Source organism: Suncus etruscus, chromosome 16, assembly GCF_024139225.1.
Source record: "Suncus etruscus isolate mSunEtr1 chromosome 16, mSunEtr1.pri.cur, whole genome shotgun sequence".
Taxonomy (NCBI): Eukaryota; Metazoa; Chordata; class Mammalia; order Eulipotyphla; family Soricidae; genus Suncus; species Suncus etruscus.
The window spans coordinates 69,539,054-69,553,915 of record NC_064863.1 but is presented as its reverse complement, the minus strand read 5'-3'; the positions used below and the strand labels follow the sequence as shown (position 1 = coordinate 69,553,915).

Sequence of the window (14,862 nt, the reverse complement as noted above, 5' to 3'; positions counted from 1 at the left end):
TGTGATCACTTGTATAGATACAAGTTAGCTAATGAGATGATGCCTCCTAGATATCTGTTTTCCAATATGGTTTTGGAAATTCAAGGTCATTTATGATTTCACACAAAGTTTGTCTTAAATATTCTAAGAATGTTGTCCAAATTTAGAAAGGAATTTTTTATATCTATATAGAAGTATGTAAAATAAACATTTTGATAACATTGATTTGTCCAATCTATGAAAACGGAATGTTTTTCTATTTTTGGTTCTTACTCAGTTTTTTCTTAAGGGGCCAGAGCGATAACAGAGTGAGTAGGACGTTTGCCTTGCATGCAACCAACCCAGGTTTGATCCCTGACATCAAATATGGTCACGCAATTCTGCCAGTAGAGATTTCTGAGTCAGGAGTAACTTCTAGTGCCACCTAGTGTGGCACAAATAGAAACAAAGCCAATCTTTTTCTTAAGTATTTTCAAAATTTTCCTAGTATAGGTTTTTCACCTCTTTTAAGTTAACTCGTAGGTACTTAACACAATTCTAGACACTATTTTAAATGGTCAGATTCTTTGACCTCTCCTAATTCATTACTTGTAAAAAGTAATGTGATCAATTTTTGTAGTCAGCCAAACATCTGTCTTGGTCTGTTGATTTTAGGAATTTTTCATGGACCCCTTATCGTTTTCCATGTATATGTCATCTGTTTAATGCCATCTACAAACAGACATAGTTTTACTTCTTTTTTTTCCAATTTGGATCTCATTGATTGCCTTCTCTTGCTTGATTGCTGTTGCTAGGAGTTCTAATACTATGTTGAAGAAGATTGGAGACAATAAATATCCTTGCCTTGTGCCTGAAGTCAATGGAAATGTTTTTAGTTTTTCATCATAAAGAATAATATTGAGAGAGGCACGGCTGGGCTCAGAACACTCCGCATGCCAGGATTTCTGGGTGTGTTTGACTGGTAGATTAAAGGCTCTGGGCAGGACAGCTAGCCACTTAGTCCAGGGGACCAAGATCCTTCCCCCACACCAGGTGGGTCTTCAGGGCCACGCCTAGTTAATTGGGCCCTGGGGGGAGGGGGTGAGAAATTCCTCCCTATGCATCCAAAAACTACAGAACTTCATGTATTAAGAGTATTCCTTATTCTTATGTTATGTTTTGCATATCCAGAATATTCATTTTGTATTTTTCCCTTTCCCACACCCCTACAAAGCTCTTTTTTACTCCTTAACTCTCTAACCCTCCAAACGTCACTAACTTACATTACTCTTTTTAACTTCAGTATTGTACAATCCTAAACACAGACCAAAGCCATGCATTGTGTGTTACAACCCCAAACTGTTTCAAGATACATAAAATGGACACGTATTTCTTTAGAATATTTTGTGTTTTTTCTCTGACAGCTATAATTCTTACTAAATGTTGTCTTATACAGTCACAATTCTAACCACTTTTTATCTTATCTTTTTGATCTGTTTAACAAGGAATTTTGGTGAAAGAGTCCCCCAGTTTAATGCTTATGATTGAACCATATCATGGGAATCGAACCATATCATGGGAATCGTTGGAATTGTTCTTATGGCCCCCATATGCACCAATAACACCACGTGGCATTGCTCCTTTTTTGCATAGGCACATTAAAATGGGAAAATACTATACATACAAATAAGATCCTATCTAATAGAGATTGGAACACACAAATCTTGTAGTGCAAAGGGACCTTACACCCTGAATATTGACATAACGACCTGACACAGACCTCAGAAGAAAGGGCATTTTCCATTCACCCCTGAACCAGGGAAGCCATCCACGAAACATCCAGGCTGGTCTATAACATCACCTGGAAGCAATCCTCTACCTCTCTTGTTATTGTTAGTTTCATAGAAGATGTTAGGGAAAAATCACTGCTCAGACATCGACCTGCCAAAAGAGACTTCTCTTAACACTGAGAAGACTTAACAACGACCTGCTTACAGGAGAGGGCTCAATGCATTGCCCTTTGATTGTGAGGTGAAACGAGAGGACACTCCACATCCTGACTTCAATGTAGGATATGCAGATTCCAGAATCTTTAATACAGAAACATGATACCAACAACAGAGACTGTGTGAAAAATAAAAGTGTGTTGGCACTACAGACAATGTCTTGGATTGGACGATCTAGCTTGCCTGGAGCCTAGAGTTGGTCTTGTGCCAGGAACCTTCAGGGGTCGGGTCTCTTTGTATTTAGGCCAAGGTTATTTCTTTCCATGTCCCTCATATTTTGGTGGGCCTATGCAAACAACAATTGCCACTCTAACACCATTTTTACTGTGTTCCTTTGACTCTAATCCTTAAAAAGAACCCACTTAAAATTTGAGGTTAACTTAAGCTAATATGCATGTATATGGAAATGTAAAAAAATACTATGCCTGTAATGTTTAAGAAGTTACGTAAGTTTTATGGCTTTAGATTGCCTTGTGTGCTGTTAAGAAATATAATGTGTTACAATCTGGGGACTTGAGGGACAAAGTAATTGTACATAGATTTTGTCTTATTTATCTTAATGTTCTTTGTCTGAAATTTCAAAGTTAAGATATCAGCAAGGGGATTTCTGAGACTTACGTTATGGGTGATTGTCCTTCCACTGTAACTTTACCTGGTCCTCTTTCTTTGCATCCTTCTTCTCATAATTAAAAAAAATAAAAAATAAAAAAGAATAATATTGAATACAAACTTTTTATAAACAGCTGTTATTATTTTGAGGAAGGTTCCTTCCATGACTATTTTTCCAAGGCTTTTAATTTTGAATAAATGTTGCATCTTTTGAAGGTTTCTTTTCATCAATTTATGTAATAATATGATTTTTGTCTTTCCTTTTATTGAGGTTGTGTTTGACATTAATTGATTTGCATATCTCGAACCATCCTTGCATACACATGATGATTGGGCAGGATTACAATGTTCTGATATGTTGTAGTTTTCTGTTTGCTAAGATTTTGTTGAGGATTTTTGCATCAATGTATTCATTAATTTGGTTTGTATTTTTCTCTTGTTATTGTTAGTTTCATAGAAGATGTTAGGGAAGAATCATAATTCTTCAATATTTTGGAAGAAAAGGTTCAGTGGCAGTAATTATCTAAATGTTTGAATAAAACTCAACTTTAAAACATTCTGGACCTGGAATTTTGTTCTTGGAATACTCTATACTGCTGATTCCTTTTCTTACTTGCAATTAGCCTATTTATGCGATTTACTTCTGCCTCATTCATTTTTGGGAGATTTCATTTTTCTAGAAATCTGTTCACTTCTGCTATGCTTTCTAGCTTAAAAGAGTAAAGTTGTTCCTAGTAAGCTCTCATAATGCCTTGGATTTCCGTTGGTTCATTGCAATTTTCCCCGTTCATATCTGATATTTTTTTTCATTGGTTATGTTTTGGGGTCACACCTGGCAAAATTTAGTGTTACTCCTGGATATGCACTCAGAAATTACTACTGACAGACTCGGAGGATCATTTGGGATACTGGGGATCTAATCTGTGTTGCTGTATGCAATACAAACACCCTAACACCTGTGCTAGCACTCTGGCTCCTATTTGAGCATTTTCTCTTTTCTTCCTTGTACTAACAAATGTTTTTTATCGATCTATCTTTCTATTTGTTTATCTATCGATATATCTATCTGATTATTATTTTGGAAAACAAGATCCTGGTTTTATTGATTCATTGAATTATTTTCTTGGTTTCTGTTGCATTGATTTCTGCTCTGGTGTTTTTTCTTCCCTTCTACTTGTGTTTGATTTATTTGTTGTTAGTTATTCAGATATATATAAGGTCTGTCTTTAGGTTACTGATTTTATTTTTTTCTTTCTATATGAATGCCTATGTTGCTAGCTATTAGTTTCCTCCTAACTATTTCTTTTGTCTGACCCGTAGATTTTGGTAACTTGTTTTGAATGATATTTTTTAAAAGCAATCCTTAAATTTCTTCCTTGATTTTGTCTTTGACCAGTTTTTGGTAAGCACCATTTTGTTCAATTTCCAGGTGTCAGAGTTTATCTACATATTTTTATGATCAATTTCTAGTTTTGTGGCAATGTGGTTTGATCAGATGCGTGGTATTATTGGAAGAGAATATGTATAAGTTAGTCTAATGTCCTAAATTATGGTGTATTCTGGAGAATGTTCTGTGTGTACTAGAGAAGAAGATGTATTCAAACTTTGAGGGTGGAAAACCCTATATAAATGAATTAGTCTCAGGTCTTCTAGCTTCTCATTTCGACTTCTTATGTCCTTACTAATATTCTGCATAGTGGATCTATCCAGTGAGAGTGGTGTGTTGAAATCTCACAGGGATATATCTTGTCTTCATGCATGAGTTTCTCTAAGTTTGTGAGAATAATCCTTATAAACTTTGCTGACTCAACATGTGGTAAGTATATGCTTATTAAGGTTAGTATTTTTTGGTCTATAGTTTCATAGATCAATAACATGTTCATCCTCCTGTCTAATTATTATTTTTAGGTAAAATACAATTTGTTCTGATCAAAGTATAGTTGTCCTAAAAATTTTTGTGTTGTTTTCAATGGCTTATACAATTGTTTTTCATTCCTTTATTTGAGTCTGTGTCTATTTTATATGTGTTTTTATATGTGTTTCCTGTAAGCAGGATATGAATGTGTTTTGATTTCTGATCAATTGTGCCACTTTGTGCCTCTTACTGGGAGAGATTAGTTCATTGATTTTCAAGGATACTACTGACATAAAGGGCTGTTATGCCATTTTACTGTATGGGGTTCTTGTTTCTACAACTGATTATTTTTTCTATGTAAGTGACTTTTCAGTGCTTCATTTAGAGCTGGTTTGATAATTTCAAATTTCACCAGTTCTTTTTTGCCTAATAATAAATTTATATCTCCCTCCCATTTAAATCAGGTATTTGCTTATGGGGACTCTAGACTGAAAATTTCTTTCATTTAGTAATTTGAGTATGTCATTCCATTTATTCTTGCTTGTACCATTTCATATCTGTTGGGATTTTTATTAATTATTTTATATAAATACTATGTTTAAAAGATTGTTCATAATACAATTGTTTTTTCACAGATACAAAGTTATTTATATTTAAGTTTCAGTGTAAAACCCCATTCACGAATGCACATTTTCCACTGAAAATGTCCTTAGCTTTCCTCTCGTCCTCTCCCTATCTATGGAATTTTCTTCTCTGTCTCTCTGTCTCTGTCTCTCTCTCTCTCACACTCACTTTCTCTCTCTCTCACACATGCACACATACTTTCTTCCCTTGATTTTAGAACTATGGTTTGTAGTATTGTTACTGAGGAGTATCATGCATATTTGTTTGTCTCCTTTCAGCACCCAATTCTTGTCCAGAATGATCTTTTCCTACTATTATTGTCATAATCATGCCATCATCACCTTAACTTCCTTTTCTATTACTTGTGGGAAGCTTCATACCATGAATTGGTCCTCTTCACTCTCATCTCTATTGTCTCTGGCTATTATTACCATATCCCACAAGTGAGTGGATTTTTTATATTCCACACATGAGCATTTATATCTATTACTCTCTCTCTCTGACTCAAAGTAATACTCTCTATGACCTTCCATGTATAAGATAAATATATTACCTCATTTTATTAACAGCTGTGTAATATTCCATTGCGTAGATGTATCACAGGTTTTTTGTTTTATTCGCTCATGTTGTCATTCTTAATGTGCTTTCCTTTATGTGTAAGGCTATCCTCTCCCTTACTGGTTTAAGAAGTATATTTTTCTTTTTTTTTGCCATTTTGATTATATATATATATACACACACACATATATATTGGTGTATTCTGTTTGATACCTTTGGCCTATTGAATATACAGAAGGCTTCTTTCAAAGAGGCATGAACTTTCCAGTATGGAAATGTTATATGCATTTATCTCTCCCATTACTTGTTCTTTCTCCTTGCCTTTCCCTCACCTTCTGGCATTCCTATAATTCAAAAATTATTCCTCTTGTCTTTATTTATTAGAACACTACATTTTATTTCATCACTTGCCTTTCTTTTCTTTTCAACTTCCTAACCAATGTTGGCTTATAATTTTTCTTCTTCAAGTTCATCTATGTGATTATCTCCCTAAAATATTCTGCTAATTTGGCTTGCTAGTGTGTTCTTTAGCTCCCATTTTTATGAATTTTCTCATCTTCTGAGTAAACTCTTCTCTGAGTTATTTGACTTTCTCATCTATTGAGTGCTTAATTTTGCATACCATTGCTTTCTCAATTTTTGTTGCTAGGGCACTCATTGTTGATTTTAGGAACTCATACACCAGGCTTAAGAGTTTGATGGGCTTGCAGTTTTGCCTAGGTTTCTCTCCCTATCTGTGATTGCATTTGAGTTCCTTAGGTTCCCCCCTTACTTTTGTTTTGTGGGTATTAATGGTGGAGTTTTAGAATCCTTGTTACTTGAGAAGTGATCTGTTAATTTGTTTCTATCAAATAGCAACTACTAATAGATACAACTTTTGACTTATTTTCTTTAGCATGCAGAGTTGTTTGTGCAAAGAAATTTATCAACTAGTTACTCTATCAGGTTGACATAGTTTTGAGGAACTACGATGTAGGGAAAAATTGGAGTGCTTCATCCTACCTGCCCAAATAGAGAATATAATTAGGAATGTATTTACATTCCATACAGGTTTGGGTACAGAAGTTAGATGGTGACTTTCTGGGCCAGAGGCTTGGAAGAATGTGCAGTTAAAAAGCTTGAAGTCCCAAATAGGTTGAAGTGTGCAGTTTCAGATCCAGAAAGGTAGGTACTATTCATTCTATTTTCTATTGTTATTATTTGGGCCACACCTGGCAATGTTCAGGAGTTAGTCATGGTTATGCACTTTTGAATTACTCCTGGAAGGCTTGGGGGGAATGTATAGGATGTCAAAGGTTGAATACAGATTGGTCATGTGCAAGGCCAGCATGCTACACACTTGTACTATCACTTTGGCCCCAAATCTTTTTTAAAGAGTTTTTAATAAAAAATTTAATTAGAAAGCTCATCTTTCTAATAATTCATAATTCCTAATCATGTTTTCCAAAGCTAAGTGAACTGCTTACACACTTTGCAGCAGAGACCCTTATTTGGTCCCAAGCACCACACAATTCCTTAGATACCCCTGCAAAGTAAGCCCTAAGCACTGCTAGGTGAGTTGCTCACCTCTCAAACCCAAAGGAAAAGAATATAAAATTAATGAAATCCGTTTAAAAATGCTATAATTAAAGAAAGATTTTATGTGAAACTATTATGTGCTCATCTTATTTCCAACATAAAATAAAAAGAATGAGAAAAATACATGTATAATAAAAGATATACTTGACATATAATAATGGCAGTTTGTAAGCTATACTTAGCCTACCAGAATTTTATTACTTTTACATGAACAGGTTTCAATCATACAGATATATTTAAAAATACCTTAAATTTAGTAATCATGAAATTACAAATATTTTCATGAAATATTTTAGACAATGCTTCAAAACCCAACCCTTCAGGAATTTCCACTTCCCTACACCATTTTTGACTTCACCCACACACCTGCTTCTATAAAGGAGGTTATGTTAATACCTAGAGACAGTAGAGATGAGGGGTTGGGAGAGGAGGAATATAGGGGACATTGGTTGCAGGAAGGTTGCACTGGTGAAGGGGGGTGTACAATTTATGAGTGATACCAAATTATTAACATGTTTAAAACCATGGTGCTTAAATAAAGATATTATTAGAAATAATAATAATAATAATAATAATAATAATAATAATAATAATAATAATAATAATTGGGCTGGAGCCATTGCACAGCGAGAAGGCATTTGCCTTGCACGTCGCTGACCCAGAAGGACCCGACATTCCATATGGCCCCACGAGCCAGGAGCAATTTCTAAGCACAAAGCCAGGAGTAACCCCTGAGCATCACCAGGTGTGCCCCCCCCCAAGAAAACAAAAAGTATATAATAATAACTAAAAAAAAAAAAGACATTTGCACCTTCATGTTGATTGCAGAACTATCCACAGTAACAAAAGTTTAGAAACAGCCTAACTGTTCAGGAATAGGTGGCTGGATAAAGAAACTATGGTGCATATACACAGTAGAATATTGGTTGGTCAGAAGATAAAGTCATGAAATTTGCTGCTACATGGAAGGACTGGGAGAATATCATTCTTAGTGAAGTTACTCAGAGGGAGAGAACAAAACAGAATGATCTCTCTCAATCTGTGGTATATAAAAATACATAATTGTGAAATAAGAAACACCTCAAAAATGGAAACAAAGAATATGAACACCTAGATATCAGTAAGAAATATACATTTGAGTGGGCTGAGGAATAGGATATGGGGAGAGCAATAGAAGATGGTGCTGAAAGGTGAAAAAGTATTATGTATGAAACCTTACAAGCTATAACACTATAAATTACAGTGCAAAAACTATAGGAAACAAAAAAAATCACTATTAACTTTGAAAGACTCTCCTAAATTTGAAAGACTCCTAACATACAGTCAACACTGGCCTACTTACAAAAGACTTGGGGTTTTAGCAGATATCTGGGACAGATAGGAAAGGGAGTATTGATTCTTGCTGTTTATGAATAGCAGACACCATCCTCATTTATTCTATAAAAATAAAACCCTCATTTTTCACCTGGACATAGAACTCCCTAAAATACTCTAATACCCGATTTTTATTGTAGTTTTTATGTTCATTTAACTAACTTCTGTGAAACAAAATTCAAGAGAAAATAATGTATACTTTTTAATGATCTATAAAGAGGAAAGATAATCTTTTTATCTTATATCAATTCAGTAAAATTATTGTTTCTGTATCTATTATCTTGACTTAAATTTAACCATTATTCCATAAAACAAAAGAAAAAGTACTGTTTCTTACATCTAAAGAACACCAGTCAGGCCTTGGGTAGTTCCATCTACAATTCTTGAATGAGAGTAAAAAGAATTTACATTTTGCTTTCATCACTGTTATTTTGAGCTTTTCTTTTCTTTTTTAAGTAAATAATACAAGTAAATATATTTACTCTATCAAATTTTCTTCAGGAACAAGATATAAAAAAGATATTTGGGAACTGGTCTGTGATCAAACTAAGCTTTCAGCTATCTGATCTATAACATTTTAAGTATTTCCCCTGAGATGTAATATTTACATAATAAAAATGAGTGATACATTTAGACACTAAGAAAATTATATGAAAAAAGAAAATGAAAGAAATTATACTGCTAATTTTATGGTATGATATCTTTAATATATCATTAGTATTTAATTCCTATTTTATTAGCCCAAATCACCAGATTTTTCAATAACTGGGGTTTAAAATGGTCTATATAATCTCAAACCACCTAGTAGTAAAATTTACAATTCAAAATGATCATATTCTGTCATCACTATTATGATAAGCAGTCTAATATATGAAACTGAAAATATAGTAAAAATCACAGTAGTCCTTTATTATTTAGTATTATTTAAGTCTTAAATACAATCTCATATTTTTCTTTGACCTCCACATAAAAGATAAAATAAATAAATTCTGTTTGATAAATTGGGAGGAGAGATCTATAATCGCGAAGATATTTTCAGCAGAATAAAAGGTCATATATATAACCAAGTAATATGCCACACTACATATGAAACCTGAGACTTCCCAACAGTAGGAAATAATGGAAAAGCAACTTAATGCAGAGTATGTGGTAAAGAATTTTAAAATCTTTAACATGCATTACTTTTACTTAACTAGGTTAATTTAACAGTCAGTGAACTGAGAAATCTTGCTTAAATAAATATTACACATGGTTACTTCCTTATGAAGTGAAGTAGCAAGTTTATTACAAAATCTTAGGGTTAAAAGTTTTATAAAGGCAAATACTCCATCCTTGCTGTTTACACTTCACTACACTTTCAACATGAGGCAAATGTTATATGGATGAGTTAATTTTTACTAACCATGTTTAATCATTATCTGTAAGAACTTACATAATCCTACATGAATGACTAGAAATATATTCTGTGCCCTAAACAATTAGCAACTTGTTTTATGATTTAGTTCTACTGTTTGCATTTCATGTATATTTACATTTCTTCTTATAAACACAGAAAGAATGAAAACAGAAGAGAAGAAATGAAATGTAAACAGATCATTTAAGGCTTACTTAAGAATTTAGAAAAAAAATATTTTCCTTTAAGTTTTGATTTGTTAATCACCTTAGACATTTAAATGCATACTGAGAATGTCTTAATAAGAATAAAGTCCTAATAATAAATGTTTCATAATAATCATAACTATTCTAATAAATGTAACTTATTAATCCTTATTTCAAATATATTTTAATATATGGTTATATATATGTCATATATTTATCTATTAGAAAGTACTTATATTAATTTTCATGCGAAGTATTTTGTAAAAACTTTATTAATTCCAAATTAAGCACAAAAGTAGAACTTATTTTCTTTCTTTAGAAGATGAACAAGATTATTACTAGATGAAATTAAAATTTTACTATAAATATCATGGATTCCAGTATTATACTTTAAGTAATAATTATATTATTATTTCACAATTTTACATTTTGTAAATAATAATACTTATAAAATATTTGGGGGGAATTGTACCTCACCATGGTGCATAAGGACTACTTCTAGCACTTAGCTTAGGAGTGAGTTCTCAGGGGACTGTATGTGATACCAAATATTTGAAGCAGTGTCAGTTACATTCAAAGCAAGCAGCTGACCTCTTGTATTATAACTCCAGCTCAATATTTATATTATATTTTATATCATTTAAAATGATAATTTACTAGGGAGAAGGAAAATATTAATGAAACTGGGGGAAAGATGAGGCATGAAAGTAAGTTGAGACATTAGCAGAAAAAAATGTTAGTTTTGAGACCTTAAGGGAAAAGGTACTTAGCCATGCTCATTAATACAGTCTAAACTTGAATTCTACTTAACTATTTTGTCCAGGAATAATTTTTATCTTCTTTAATGGCAATGAATTATGACATAGCCTACATAGCACATTTCTAAAATCCAACATAAAAGATATACTAGAATATAAAACTCAACCTGTGTTCTTTCTTTTTCTTCTCTTCCTTTCTTTTCTTTCTTCTCTTCCTTCCTTCCTTCCTTCCTTCCTTCCTTCCTTCCTTCCTTCCTTCCTTCCTTCCTTCCTTTCTTTCTTTCCTTTCTTTTTTCCTTCTTTCCTTCTTTCTTTCTTATTTTATTTCTTTCTTTTTCTTTCTTTCTTCTTCCTTCCTTTCTTTTCTTTTCTTTTCTTTCTTTCTTTCTTATTTTCTTTCTTCCTTCTTTCTCTCTCTCTTCTTTCTCTCTTTCTCTCTTTCTTTCTTCCTTCCTTTTTCTCTCTCTATTTTTCTTTCTTTTTATTTTCTTTCTTTCTTTCTTTACTTTTTTCTTTCTTCTTTTTCTTTCTTTCTCTCTCTCCCTCCCTCCCTCCTTTCTTCCTTCCTTCCTTCCATTCTTCCTTCCTTCCATCCTTCCTTCCTTTTTTTTGTCTTTTTATTTTCTTTCTTTCTCTTTCTTTATTTTTCTTTCTTTCTTTTCTTTCTCTTTCTTTTTATTTCTTTTTATTTTCTTTCTTTCTCTTTCTTTATTTTTCTTTCTTTCTTTTCTTTCTTTCCTTTCTTTCTTTCTTTCCTTTCTCTCTCTTTCTTTCTTTTTTCCTCTCTCTCTTTCTTTCTCTTTATATCTTTCTTTCTATCTTTCTTTCTTTCTCTCTCTTTCTTTCTCTCTTTCTTTCTCTCTTTCTTTCTCTCTCTTTCTTTTTCTTTCTTTCTTTCTCTCTTTTTCTTTCTTTCTTTCTTTCTTTCTTTCTTTCTCTTTCTTTCTTCTTTCTTTCTTTCTTTCTTTCTTTCTTTCTTTCTTTCTTTCTTTCTTTCTTTCTTTCTTTCTTTCTTTCTTTCTTTCTTTCTTTCTTTCTTTCTTTCTTTCTTTCTTTCTTTCTTTCTTTCTTTCTTTCTTTCTTTCTTTCTTTCTTTCTTTCTTTCTTTCTTTCTTTCTTTCTTTCTTTCTTTCTTTCTTTCTTTCTTTCTTTCTTTCTTTCTTTCTTTCTTTCTTTCTTTCTTTCTTTCTTTCTTTCTTTCTTTCTTTCTTTCTTTCTTTCTTTAAGGCTTAGAAACCACAACCTGCTCTGATCAGGGCTTGCAACTGTGCTCAGGAATCACTCTGTTAATACTTGGGAGACCATATTAGGTCAAGCCATATGGGGACCAAATGAGAATCATATGGGGACAAAACCTTGGTCTGTCACATGCAAGGCAAGCACCTTACCTTCTACGGTCCCCTTTCTATTCTTTTTAAATTGTGTTGTGCACATTTTAGAAAAGTTTAGTGACCATTCTCTATCTTGAAGATTCACCCATATCTCAATCTAAAATGTATATTCTCAGCTATCATTCTTTCTATCCAACTACATTCCATAAATAACTTTTAAGAGCCTCTATCTTACCCCAAATAAAACTGATGATATCTTAGAAAACTATTTTAATTTTTCTAACTATAAAAACTTTCATTTCTACTCCAAACACCATAGTTTGTCAGAGTATAGCAAGGGGAAGTGATCAAATCGAGCAGAAGAGGGGAAACATAAAGCCTCGACTATCTTTTATACCATAAAGATACCAGCAACAAGGGAATCAACTGTTCAGATTGAACAGTTGCTCAACCTCTCATTGCAGAGGTCTATAATAATGTTCTAATGTATTGATCCACAGAACCAGGTACAGAATATGAGAGGAAGCCAGGGACTCCTACTTCAGTGATTATTAACAATATGTTTTAATCCCTTAATTTGATTAGGTATAAAATAACCCTTCAGCTTCTTTGTTCACAGTGTTTCCTGAAAAAATAGAGTGGAAACCCTTATTATACAACTTGGTGCTCAATCATACTCGATACCAGATAGAGTTGCCGCCATACATAAACTTTTAGAGAAGCTCAGCCCACAAGATGTATCCTCAGATTTTCCTGGTGGAGAGAACTAAAATACCCCCCCCCCACGGATTCCTCAAAAGGCCCTCTGTGGATGCCTTTTTCCAATGCGTGGATGGTTGAGGAATTTCTGAAGAGATGCTTGGCATTACATTTTCAGTCATTATTTGGGTATCTCTCTTTTGTAAATCTCAGGCCAAAATAGGGCCTCTAGCAAATTCCTTTTCCAGGAGAAATTTCCGCACCAAAAAAGACAGGCTTGGTCTCTTTCTGTCAGCCTATTTGCTTCTAAAGGCCAGGTCAAAACATAGCATCTTCAAGACAATGTCTTCTCTCCTAGTCTTTGAGCACCACAGCAGGATGACTTTGGTTCAGGGGTTTTCCCTGTCATTTTGAATACCTGCTAACAAACAGGTTTGGCCAGTGTAGAATTGGGCTATTTACTAGGTATAATTCTGTACACCTTTCATAAGTTTTATCTCCTTCTACATTACCTGACCATAGAAAGTTGGACTTAGCCCCTAGTTAAAAACCTATTCCTCAGGTTAAGGATATTTGTGATTAGGAAGAAAATCAGGATTCCTGCTATCCCTTAATTTACATCAGTAATGACACCTAAGGCCAGGAACTACTTTGATATGTAAGAAATTAGCCTTCCTTTTATCCTCTGGCTCATAACTGAAACCTATTCTATTCTAATATTACAAACCACCTAAAGCCGTGTGTATTTGTTTTAAAATAAAAAAAATGTACATTAATAGTTCCTGTACTAGGACAAATGTGAGCATTCCTTTTATGATATGACTGTCTCTTTACCCTTTATATACTCCCAGCCTGGAGAATAAAATTGTCTCATGTCTATTGCTGGCGTGGGTCCCCATACAATGTATTTTGTGTGGTTTCATTATTTCATATTTCATATTCGACAGTTCGTATGCCTGCTATCCTTCGTGACGCTGAGATGCAAAATGCCTGCAGCATATAGTATGCATTACGACAATGTATTAATAAAATACTCCCATTTTCCCACTTCCTTTTGTGTGTGTCTTCTATTTGAACCCAAAGTATACAGACAACTGTGCTCCGCAGACTTATGTTACAGTTCCCACTCATCAAATACATTTTTGCAAATTACTATTGTCATTTTCTTTTTATTCTATTTCTTTTTCTTTCTTTCTTTCTTTCTCTCTCTCTCTTTCTTTCTTTCTTTCTTTCTTTCTTGTTTTTCTTTTCTTTCCTTTTTCTTATTTCTATTTTCTTTCTTTTTATTCTATTTGTCTTTCTTTTATATTTTTGTTTTCCTTTTTTTTTCCTTTTTCTTTCTTCTTTGATCAAACCTATGTTACATACAGCCCATGCTATCAGGTTCTTTTTAGGAAAGGAACCTTGATTCATAAGATGTGGCCAATGATACTACATAGGGAAGACACCTCTTATACTCCTCGCCACCACATTGTGTAGCACTACAGACGTGAAAAATAGTCTTATTCTAAAATGCTTTAGCCACTATCTAACCATGAAAGTTTCATTTAGCATATGTCACCCTGTCAGTGATAAAGTGCCTTGAAATGGGAAAACCTCCAAACCCAGAGGCACTGGCTTAATTTCTTTTCATTTTCCCTCTTCTTCTACTTATTTTTCTTTATTTTTTACCTCTTATTCTTTTTTTTTCTTTTTCTCCTAATTTATAAGTTAGCTATTTATTTATCTTTTCTTAGTTCAATTATTTCTTAACTGTTCAGACCCATCATATGAGGGTCAGGCCTCCAATAAAAACTTATTAATAGTTCTCTAATGACTTTTTTTTATGTGGACATGAGTTTTTATACAATGAACTCCTCCTTGTCAGCCAAACCTATATTGTACACAATCCATGCCTACAGTGTATATATCCC

General features: G+C 33.3%; 1 protein-coding gene across 2 annotated transcripts in view; it reads right to left on the bottom strand.

Annotated features, from left to right (window-relative positions):
• The window catches only part of CFAP299 (cilia and flagella associated protein 299), a 569,122-nt gene that overhangs the window by 285,728 nt on the left and 268,532 nt on the right, over nt 1-14,862 (bottom strand). The gene's annotated exons all lie outside the window — the stretch shown is intronic.